Source organism: Rhopalosiphum maidis, chromosome 2 (assembly GCF_003676215.2).
Source record: "Rhopalosiphum maidis isolate BTI-1 chromosome 2, ASM367621v3, whole genome shotgun sequence".
NCBI lineage: Eukaryota > Metazoa > Arthropoda > Insecta > Hemiptera > Aphididae > Rhopalosiphum > Rhopalosiphum maidis.
The window spans coordinates 32,606,364-32,614,933 of NC_040878.1; positions in this window are offsets into that span (position 1 = coordinate 32,606,364).

Here is an 8,570-nt window from a genome sequence, read left to right on the forward strand (position 1 = left end):
ATTACTTTGGGTGATTAATAGTAAAATAAAATAAAAAAGTTCAGATCTTGTCATAATATCGGAAAAACTGGAATCATTACACTATATACTTGCATAATTTCGACAAAATTAATTCATTTACTAAGTTTTAATTCAAAAATGCTAATCATAGAATGTTGAAAATTTTACCAACTGTCTACATTATGAAATTCAATATTTTTTGACTTATTGAGTATTAATTTTTCATTCCAAAAATAAACTTATTCTTGTAAAACGATTTTTATATTGTGTTATACACTATATATACTATATAGTTTAAAAACAAATAATCTTAAACACCGATAACTTAAAGTTTTAACTAATTTTTTATGAGAGTATTTCTTATTCATGTTATTATTTTAAAAATATTTCAAACTATATACATACAATGTTCTTTATTTTTTCATTGATACAAATTTTTAAAATGTTCACATTTTTTTCATTAGTATTCATATAAATATTTCTTTTTTATATTTACAATTTTAAAATGTTCTATAAGAATTCTCATTAGTTTTTTTAATGCAAAAAAAAAAATGAAATGCTCACCTGAAACTTATATTACGACGGTTTGAAGATCAGTATTTTATAATTTATAAATCAATTAATAAAATATGCGTCTACATCGATTACATCATCCGGGTATTTTAAGTTTAAAAAGTAAATTGATCCCCCAAAGCATTGACTAGTGACTAGGTACTATTTGTTACAAGAAACCACAATAAACGAAATGTATGAATTTTTTTCTATTATGATAGGTGTCTTCAGACACAATAATAATAATTTAAAACATAACGATATTAATCATAATTTTTTTTTTTAAATACTTAATAATATGATTATTTTTATTTAGTTCACTATTTTCATAGATTAAATTAAATAATTTGTAATCATCTTCATTAGAATAAAATATTAATACTTTGCAATGTAAAGATTTGGTCTAGTTTATATGTTTCAATTTTACGTATGTCAAACAGCTAAAATAGAAAAATAGATGGTATAATATCACAAAGAGGTTCTATTTAGATTTATCATATTATAATATTCGTCATCCGTGGCATACGACAATCGACGACATTCGTCGGAGACGATTAACAATTCTATAATAGTCTTAATGAACAGTACTGAGGTACATGACAAGTACTCTCGTTTTAATTTCGTGTTGTTTATTTTCATAAAATGTATTTTTATTCTCATTTAGAATCACAATGAAGATCGATATGAAGACAATTTGCAGTTTCTTCGGCAGCGGTGCACCACTACGTATAGACTGAAGATTGACACAACTCGGTTTCCCGGGAACAGTCGACGATTACGTAAGTTTTTTCCTTATTCTTTTTTAGGATTAAATTTATATTTTAAACTTAAAATAAAATATATTCATTTATTTGAACAATCGGCTACCCGGACGATGTAATCGACCTAAGCACATATTTTATTCTACTATTCACGCCGGGTGACATATACGTATGCATATTTTATTCCCCAACGCGCAATGCATAAAATACATAATCGTCATATTAGTATATTACTATACCCATTTTTATAATAATTTATATTTATATTAATTATATAAATAGCATTTTTCTGGCCGAGTACCCGACTAATGTAAGTTTTTTATATCCCTAACAAAAATAAAAAGTTTTCCGAAAAGACACATTAATATTTTATAATTGTCTGAATTTTGAATTTTTATGACATGATTAGATATTCATTTCATATTTCTGTGATAACTATTTCTCCTCGACGAATTTTTGTTTTTTGTAGTAATTTAAAAACAAATTACTATAGTTATTTGATAATTTTAAAAAATGTTAAAGTTTGCATTTATTTTATATATTATAATTTTCCAAATATTTTGACTATACACTTAATATAGAATAGTAAAAAACATAGTATAATACCATAAATAAATGGATTTATTATATATATATATATTAATTAGAACTTATCGATTAATTTTAAAATTTGTAAAAATAGTATTAGTATGTATTTTTCCTAAACAGGACGGTACCGAAACAGAAATGATATGTGACTATATGTGTATATCAAGTTGAATGTGAATAATTAATTTTATTCATTTTGTAAGTCCTTCTTTATAATATATAATAGATCATAATCTATTAACTATTTAGTATGTAATATCAGTTTAATGATTAAACTTTTTAATATTATTAATCATTTAGTTCAGCCAAACCGTTAATAAATGATATAAAATTATGATTTAAAAAAAAATTCAGATTAATATACAATTATTATGATTTTACGTTTGAAATTAAGTAGATACCAAAAGTTTCGTATGCAAGACATCAGCTGAAATGTATTAATAAATCCTATAAAATCACAAAGAGTTCTATAAAAAAAACATTATTATAATATTTATCATCCGTGGCAAACGACAATCGTTGTCATTTGTAGGAGACGATTAACAATTCTAATAATTTTATTGAACAGTCGCCAAACAACAGCCTTCAGTACATGACAAGTACTCTCATTTTCAAAAAATATTTCAATAATTCCATTCCGAAGTGTAAAGAAAACAAATGAAGAAATAAACTTGCTGTTTCTTCGGTGACGGTGCACGTTTGAACTTTAATATGACACAGCTTGATTTCGCCGAAAAGCGTCGAAGGATACTTACGTAGGTTAATTGTCCTATAATTTTGGGGTAGTAATAAATTTACTATTTATACATAAAATAAATGTTTATTGACTTCTACAAGCTTTTACCCCGATGGCCCGATGACAGCCTATATTTTATTTCCGATTATCCAGTCCAATGAAGTGGTCGGCAACCAGCCGGGTTATTGTCCATACGACCCGTTTTAAATTCTAAAACACTGACATTTTTTTTTATTTATATTTTATTATTTTAAAGTTCCAGATAATATTTATTTTCAGAGTAAATAATTTAAGAATATACAATTTTTATTTTTATTTGGTCCGAAAACTGTTTTTAATTTGTGAATGTTGCCTGAAAATTCAAAAAGGTTACCGACCACGCATTAATGATGAAATTGCCAAGAATAAAATAAGTCGTTAAGTACACCTTAGATCCTGGACGTAGCGAAAAATGTATAATGATTTTACAATTATGTAGTTTATTTTCTCTTTGTCATGAATCCTTGTAGCAAATATGATCTATTTAGTACTTTGGGTGGTAAATAGTAAAATAAAACAAAAAATTTCAGATCTTGCCATAATATCGGAAAAACAACAAAACTGAAATAATTACGGTATATTCTTGTATAATTTCAACCCGGAGGACGATTGGCAGCATCAATAAAAAGATCATCTGAATAACAAGTGTCGCAAGGCTGTGTTTGTTTAATACTATAATTTTTTGAACAGTAGTACAGTATATTATGAATATTCACTTAAATTATACTTAATTTTTATGGTTTTTTTTTCTGATAATATACTGTACTACGGTTTTAGGTGTTCTTTTTATTTCAATAATACGTTGATAAATTACCAATTTTTTTTCTTATTACATAGCTAGTTCATCTTTGTGTATGTTTAAATTTATATTTTTTATAGTTATTGTGCTGTTTAACTTTCTTATAAAAGAGAGTGAGGAATTTAAAAGGTGGCCACCGAACAGAAAGTTAAACTGCAATATACTATAATCTTCTTAGTTCTTTTTTACATTTTTAACTGATAAATCATGAATGTAAAATTTAAAATTAATTTAAATTCAAAAATAAAAGAACACCAACACATATTTCTGAAATATTAAAATTGTTTTTTCTATTGCATTTAATCTGCACATTAGTTTGTAGTTTTATAGGAACCAAACATTTAGCTGGATCATGGACTACTCACCGACGATGAATTTGTCATTGAGCTGATGGAAAATGTGTCGGCACTCGGCTTCGTTTCAACCCGGAGGAAACTGGCAGCATCAATAAGAAGCTCATCTTAATATCAACTGTCGAAAGGATTTGTTTGTATTACATTATAATTTTTAGAATAGTAGTAGGTACAGTGTACTATACATAATATTTATTAGTGAAGAAGAATTTGTCACAAAGTTGATGGAAAATGTAGTGTCGGCTGTATTTCTACATGGAGGACGTCTGGCAGCAGCAAAAAGAAATTCAACTGATAATCAACTGTCAAAAGGATTTGTTTGTATTATATAATAATTTTTAGAATCATAGTAGGTGCAGTATACTTTATATAAATATATAATATTTATATTTATTAGTGAAGAAGAATTTGTCACAAAGTTGATGGAAAATGTATCGGCTGTATTTCTACATGGAGGACGTCTGGCAGCAGCAAAAAGAAGCTCATCTTAATATTAAGTGTCGAAAGGATTTATTTGTATTATATTATAATTTTTAGAATCGTAGTAGGTACAGTATACTTTATATAATATTTATTAGTGAAGAAGAATTTGTCACAAAGCTGATGGGAAATGTGTCAGCACTCAGCTTCGTTTCAACCCGGAGGAAGATTAGCAGCATCAATAAGAAGCTCATCTTAATATCAAGTGTTGCCAGGATGTGTTTGTTTTATAGTATAGGTTAGGTTAAGTTATTATATTAGTATATTATAATAATTTTTATTTAGTTGTCCCCTTACGCGTCAACGCTCATCTCTCATTCACTCATCCAACACATTGACTATCGCCGGCCGGCAACACACATATTATACACATTACCGAAAATCATATTTTTATTCCTAGGATTCCTTATTGAAAAAAATTATTAAGTATTATTAGAATCTACATAGTTTAAGTTATTGTATATTTTTTTTATTATTTGAATGCATTCACATGATCAGTGGCGTATTTAGGAATTTTAGGATAAGGGCAACACATATTTTGCTGCCTCTCCCCCCCAGTAAAAAAAAAACTAAAAAACTTCTACGCCTCGCAATGGTGAAACTTTTAATACCATAGAACACCATGTTATATAAATACTATAGTATTTTATGACTCTATGGCACACATTTGTTGTGAAAACATTAATGATTGACGTAACTCAAAGCCCCTACCTAACTACGCCCCTGCATATGATGCGTTCTCGCTTATGATGTGGATTAGGCCTACTGGGGACACCACAATAAAAAAAACGCGCCTCGTGTAATACCTCATAAAGTTATTAAACAATACGGACAATGTTATTGTCCGTCGTTTAATAATAAAGGTGGTGTGGAAAATTACCTAACACTGTTATTCTTATCTTATAGTTTCCTTGTATACATTTTTTTATTAAATACCAATTAAATAATTATTTATATCAAGAAACGAGAAATATTAACATTTTATAAAGTATCACAATGAAATAGTTTTGAAAAAAAAATATTCTTTGACTTATTATAAAAAGACTCCAAGTAGTTATTATATTAGTTCTTATTTTACAAAGACACTAACAATAGTGGGTCAAGTTTAATGTTGCCAGAAATATTGTATGTATCTATTACTTTACTTAAAACATTGAATTTACACATATTTTTATTTACTAATTATTGTGTATTTTATTAATGATTTTATTTTTATTTCATGTAAATTTGAAATTTCATATTTTACTAATTTACTGACGCATTGGTTATGTCGGTATTTGTGTCTTGTAATAAAATACAAATGTTTGCATGTGAATATGTGATTGTACACATTTGGATTTAATTAACCATAGGCTACAATTCCTCTAAAATCATTATGTTCTTAATCTTTTACGCTAACCGGTTTTCAACAAAAGTCGATGAATAGCCGTAAAATTTAAATAGCTTACTAAGTATTTATATTACCTTTTTTTCTATAAATGGTATAATTTTCAAATAATTGTAATTCATTTTGAGCTCTTTATAGGCAATTATATTTGCGTGCTTTATAAGTGTTTTTTAATAGCGAAAATTGATAAATGGGTCAAAATCCTTGAAAATTGAATTAATTTCTTGATAAGTTGTTAATTTACTTATTAAAAATATAAAAAAACGTATATTCCCTTTATTTTTATAAACGTATACAGTGGCGTAGCTAGGAATTTTAGTTTGTGTGTGTGTGGGGGGGGGGGGCTAAATTTCAAAATTGTTCATAATAATCATGGATTATATAACGTCATATACACAAGTATATAGCCATATAGGTAGTAATTAGTAATTCATTTCAGTAAATGAAAATAATAAAATAATACAATATAATATAATAATACAATATAGAACAATACTATTACAGTATTACGACTTTAATATACAGTTTTTTAAATTACCAAATTTTTTTTAAAATTTAATTTTCAGGGGTGATTGGAGGGGCAAGGACCCCATATTGTATTCTAACTGCTAACCTAACTTATGTTCAATGCGACAATTCATCGATTATATACAATATACGTACTTATATAAATTACATTAAATTATTGAGATACAACGTACCTACCTACATGGCAACACCGGCTTGTCTATATTTAATTTATAGGTAATTTTATTTTACAATTTGTTTTTTACGAATTAAATGTTGAGTACCTTAAATAAATCCCACAACAATTTGGTCAATAAAAAAGGTCTTTTAATAGTGATGTTTTAGGAGCATAATATAAAAGTTTAATACCTAACATAGATATTATTTATTATCCATATTTAAATTGTAATACATCGTTATTTTACTCGATTTTGTAAAAAAATAAATTTCATACGTTCATAATTTTTTTCTATATTGACGCTGGAATTTTTTTCACAGTTAGGGTTATGGATAACCTTGTATTGGGTTTTTTTACCCTTAGAAATAAACCGTAAAAATTTTACGAATTTTCAACTTCAAATTTTTGCGATTTTGATATATTTTGTAAAAATTTGAACTTTAAATGCTTATAAACAAAAATTGAGACTAACGATTTTTGATTTTTTTTTTTTACTACAATAAGTACAACAACCTTGTATTAAATTTTACAGATTTTTTGGAAAGCCAAATTTTTTTTATCGGCATTTGAAGAATAAAAATTTAGAAAAATTAAAAATTTCAATGGTTTATAATTTTATAAATATTTTAAAAAAATTCTAAATATTTTGAAAATTTATTCGTAAATAGATAACGCTAATATAAACATTTGTTAAAAATTTCAAGTATTTATAATGATTCGTTTTTGAGTTACAGCAAAATCAAAAAATCGATTTTGTCAAAAAGTGGTTATGCCTAAAAATTCCCGTTTTTCCTGACGCTTTTGAAAACTACTGGAAATTTTTTACTTTTGACCCCCCAATGTACCAACTATTTTCCTTTTTAAAGATGGGCTGAAGTAAAAAATCAAAGCATTATTACTACTAATACTACTCCAAAATGTAATGACAGTCAAAAAAATAAAAAAAACACACATCATTGTAGAATCAGTACATTCATCACTCTGTTCAAAATCTAAAAAATTTGAAATTTATTTTTTTTTAAATAATTTTCTTCTGAGAATAGTTGTTATTTAGTTTTTATACTTTTACAATAAACATTTTTTATTTAATATTCATTCTAAGAGAATTCAAATGAACATCAAACGTTTTGACCAATTGAGACACCATTTCAATATCCAATTACATCTATTCTTAGACTTTTACCATGTTTGAATAACACATCACTTAATTTCTGTTGTCTCTAAATAATAGGTGATGCAATATCGACAGTTTCTGTCTTTGTTTAACACAAGCGGAAAACAGAAATCTGGTTATCTTCATTGCCAAACCAATTGATGTATTAAAATTTTATTTCTGAAAAAATTTAAATTTTTCATTATATCTACTTGAAATTGATTTTCCTACACTTTTAAATATATATCTTTCTAGCTATCTATAACTTTTTTAGTATTGTGGTAGTAAAATCACAAATATGGAAACGTCAATCTAAAGAGTCACAACTCAACCAGGTTAAAGTGTGTTGTAAACCCCTGTATGTAATTGCATTAATTAAATATGATATAGCAAGTAAGCATTTTGTTATTGTAAACAGGTGGATGGTCCCACGATCAGAAGGAAATCGCTGTGTGGAAAGTTTTGGGGCCGAATGAGCTCCTACCATGTCTTGCTGTCTGTACAAGAGTCAGTGTTGTACTGTCCAAGCATCTCGTAGAACCTCAGTAACTTAAGTTTTTTTAAAACTATTTAAGGTCTATAAACCTTTTAAGTTTCTTTGTAATTTGATTGTGGAGACGTCCATAACAAGCTGTTATGTGCATTTGAGCTATAATAATTTATCTAAAGTCAATATTTCTGTTAATTCATCAATATATCTATTCTACATCAATAATAATTATGTTATCTAATTGTAATATTTGTATGCACTATACTGAGCCAAATTGACGTTTATACTTCAATAAATATATTAGTAGTCTTAATGACGAATTCAAATCTTATTCAAAAATTTTTGTCGCTTCAATAGATAAATACAGAAATGTTCAGAATCAATCCTTTTAAACATTATCACTGAAAACTCAAAAACCATTAAAAAAATATATAAATTAATAACGACACATTATTTAATATATTACATTAATTTACAGTAAACTTATTTTTATGTAACATAAACAATATTTTATATAGGAACTTTGTACTTCATATAATTTAAACAC